Genomic DNA, 4,240 nt, shown 5'->3' on the forward strand with positions numbered 1-4,240 from the left:
GCAAATGTTTTCAAATTTTCCAGTGATACCCAGAAGGGGGTTGTTTAATGGTATGGTAACTCTATTCTTAATATTTTGAAAAACCTCCACCCTGTTTGCATAGTGGCTGTACCAGTCTACATTTCCACCAGCAATGAATGAGAATTCTTTTTCCCCCACAAGTTCTTCAACACCTCCCTATCTTGTTGTTAATGGTCACTCCAACAAGTGTGAGGTGGTATCCCACTGTAGTTTTGAGTTCCCTTTCCCTAATAGTAGGAAGTCAAGCATCTTTTCATATATTTGTTGGTCATTTGTATGTCTTCTTAGGAGAGCTATCTGTTCAGGTTCTCTGCCCGTTTTTTTTTTTTTTCATCCTTGCCCAAGGACATTTTCCCCTTGCTTTTAGAGAGAGAGGGAAGGAGAGAGAAAAACACTGAGGAGAGAAAGAAAATTGATTAGTTGTCTCGCATATGCACCCAGACTGGGGATCATCTGCACCCGGACCAGAGATTGAACCCACAACCCAGGTAGGTGCCCAGGCCGCTATGTGAACCTGCAACATTTTGATTATAGGGGGCAACACTCCAATTAACTGAGTCATACTGGTTAGAGTACCCTTCATTGTTTCTTTAAATTGGCCAGTATCTCTGGATAGATACTTTAATATATTTTATCTTCCTGTGTTTTCCAAGCCCCTCCATGGCCTTCTGCCCCAGTAACATATTGTTTTTCACTAGACTTTAACAAATGCATTCCAGATTAATAAGGACCTATTTATTTTAAAAAAACAACTTTAAATTCTTAAAGAAAATATAGGAGAATATGGTTTTGGTTTTAGGATAAGAAAAATTGTTCTTAAACCAGATCCTCTCCAAAAAATGTGAGTAATGCTAACTTTTTGCATGGTGCTAGACAGGCAATGAGTGGAAGAGTCAAGTACAAATTGAATGATTTCTATTTCTCACTGTTTTGAAATTTAGAGTATAAGTTCTGAAATAATCAAATAAAGTTTTACCCAGAAATATATCATATCTTATCTTGGCAAATTTATAAACCTTTTTGACCATGAATATCTAAAGACTAATAAGCAAATTCTGAAGTCTATCTATAATTCATACTCAATGGAGCTCAGACTCCTGGCAGCAGTTACATATACAGAGTGCAGGTGAATGAGCTTGATACTTGCCCCTCTGTTCCAACCTCTTTCTATTCCTCAGGAAAATAAAGGTCATTGCCATAAGGAACTTCCAGTGTACTAAAAATCACTCTGGAACTCCCAGGTTGGTGAACTCCTGGAGACTGGAATGAGTGGCATGATGGAAACTTCAAGCCTCTTCTGATACAGAGAGATCTAATGGGGCCACTGGAGAGGAGTAGGGAGAGGTGGTAGGAGGATTTTGCTGAGGCAATCATAAACAGTCCAGCACGGAATTGGCTGAGAACCTGAATGTCTTCAGAGCACATGGAATTATGGGTCAGAAGATTTGAAATAAAAGAAGGGCTCTCTGGTTCACAGTCCCGTGGGCTCTCTCAGGCTATCTTCCTCCAGGATACCTGGATGATCAACCTGCAGCTGCCTGCATTTTCCAATGGATGGTATTTTGGATGGGAAGGAACTCCAGGTGCAGCCTAGAATCAGGCTGGCCTGGCAAAGGGAGGCAGGGTTATTCGTCCTTGGATCTTCCCGGGGGGATGAGCTCTGAGGCAGAAGCCTGCCATTCTTCCAAAATTGTGTAGCTTTTATATCTTATGTTGTTTTAGTTTATAAACTAGCCCCAAAGAAATAATATAATTAAAAATTAATGGAATGATAGGAAAACTCAGGTGTCAGAGTTTAGCCTTAATTGATATGTTAAAGTGATTAAAGCTGTAACTAAAGAGTAAAATGTTCAGCTTTGATAGGTTTAAGTGACTAATGCAAATGGAAAGCTTCTATTCCAAAATTGTGAAGCTTTTGAATAAACACTCCTTTCCTTTATCACCAAACCTTTGCCTCTGGAATTTTGCCTAGAGGGTAGGGGCAGGAAACAGGACCCCATTGGCTGTTTGGTAACATTCCCACCTACCTTGCCTTATGTAACTCTTCATCTCAATGTTGATTCTCAATATGCTTAAGGGTCCCCACCTTCAGAAGATTTTCCTGGAATTGGCAGGGCCTCATTCTGTCCACCTGAGAAGTGGAAATAGTGTGGGAGGTGGTGGGAGGAGACTACCGGGAGCGCTTCTCACCCAGGCTAACCCCTAAGTGAGAACTACAATTCCCAGGGGCCTCTGTGGGCCACATCAATGATGTGCCTGTACAGAGGCTAAGCTCGTCTGCTGTTCTTGCCAATTCCTGGGGTAATCTTGCTTGGGTTGAGTTCAGCGCTGTACTGAGACACTTGGCGCCTCAAAACCTCGCTCTCTCCCTAGACCCGATACTAACACTAGCTCAGTTATGGCGGAGTGCTAAAGAATTACATTAAATAGCATGAAATTCATCCACATTGAAAGATGATGTTTACATATGTTACCAATCCTTCTGTAGCCAGAGTGATCCGGAAAAGGAGATGCAAAAAAAGACAGAGAGATACAAGATTGATATAGTCACGGTATATTCCCACAGACCCAATCAACACAATACAGTGAAGCTGGGAGCTTTCCAGGCTCAGGAAAAACAGCTAGTGTTTCACATTGACAGGGCAGGAACATGGCTACTTGAGGAGACATTGCAGTTCTGCAGACTTATGTTGTAGGGGCTGGACCCTCATGACAGTGGCCATTCACATCATCCATTGAGCACTGAAGAAGGAATTTGGATTTAAGCATCACCCCAGATATATTCTGGAAGGACAGTGTTCATCATTGGGTCAGTGACCAATCAGAAAACTGTCCTCTGCACTCCACTCTGGGGTAGTTGAGTATTGTAAAGTGTGGTTAAGAGGTTAAAGGAAAGTTTGCCTAAGTGAAAAATTTACCTTTTGACAGAAAATCTATTAACATAATTTAAAAGTATTTTAAAGACTATCTCTTGATCAAGATAGTCTTAAAAATAAAGAAAATAAGGATAAGATTTTAGCCCTTGTTCCTGAAAAAATTCACGATGAACTTCAGCACAACTTCTGAAAGCATCACAGTTCAACTCCAGTGTTTGCAGCTTTTGTAGAAGGCTGCATTTCCATGCCTACTGATTTACAGAAAGTGGACCAGTTTGATCCACTTCCACTTCCACCTATAAGCTCCATCTGCCGTGGATTGCATGCCATTTCCAGTAATAGAGAGGAAAACAAAGCTGAATTTGATGTCAAACATGGAATAGTTTAAAGAAAGACAAATCTAGCTCCTTCTGTAAAGGTTTTTGAAAACTTTCTTGAAAACCTAGATAAATCCTGGAAAAGAGAACTTCTCCAAAAGAGTGATTTAGAAAATTTCCTTTTCTTGAGAAATAATTATTTTGAAGATTCCTGAGGCCACCAAATGAGAGTGTCAAGTTTTCTGGAAGGAGCAATCATGGGAGGAGTAAGCGGACTGCAGAAAAAATTTGTGAAATTTAGTATTATACAAAGCCAATTCTAAGATTTCTGATATAAATGTTCAGTGCTACCAGTTACCACATATAGAGTAAGTGAGCAGTACTCTTAGCTCACTGAGGTACAGCCTCCATATTTCTGGAGTGAATGCTCTATGCGACTGAGGGCTTTGTCCTTAAGTCTTAGACACATAAGTTAGTTATACTTAGAATGTGTGTGCAGTCACTTTCTAGTTATGCTTACTGATGGTTTTATTGGGCCGGTCACACCCCACTGCCTATCTTTTAAAACCCATATTAAAGTGGATATCTAAACCAACCAAAACTTCAATTTAAAATATATGAATTATTAGATTACAATACTAGGGCCTAGTTTTTTTTACATGTTGCAACTGTAGCTCCTAACTTCTTTTCTCAGAGATCAATTAGATTAGTTTACCTTAAAGAAGCAGTTTAGGAAAAAAAAAAGAAAAAACTCAACCAACATAAAATCTATTGTACTTGTCAAAACTCTTGGACTTATAGTTTAGCTATATAAATTTAATTTTAAAGGGTTTTTTTTCTTCTTCCATTTTTGACTGTATGTGATAGATTTTATAAAGTCAGATTTTTTTTGTCTGTTTTGATTTACATTTGCCCTACTGTACATTCTGCCTTCTGAGAAACATTGAGAAGCAAGCTATTGGACTGGGGCTTTCCATGACTAATGAAAGTTTTCATTGCTTTGCATTTATTTTAACATTGTTTTCT

At 39.2% G+C, this 4,240-nt stretch overlaps 1 pseudogene; it reads left to right on the top strand.

Annotated features, from left to right (window-relative positions):
• Positions 1-452: 452 nt before the first annotated feature.
• On the top strand, positions 453-3,429 carry LOC123816685 (annotated as a pseudogene).
• The last annotated feature ends 811 nt before the right edge of the window (positions 3,430-4,240 follow it).

Source organism: Phyllostomus hastatus, unplaced genomic scaffold (genome assembly GCF_019186645.2).
Source record: "Phyllostomus hastatus isolate PE091 unplaced genomic scaffold, TTU_PhHast_1.1 phas_contig_1, whole genome shotgun sequence".
Taxonomy (NCBI): Eukaryota; Metazoa; Chordata; class Mammalia; order Chiroptera; family Phyllostomidae; genus Phyllostomus; species Phyllostomus hastatus.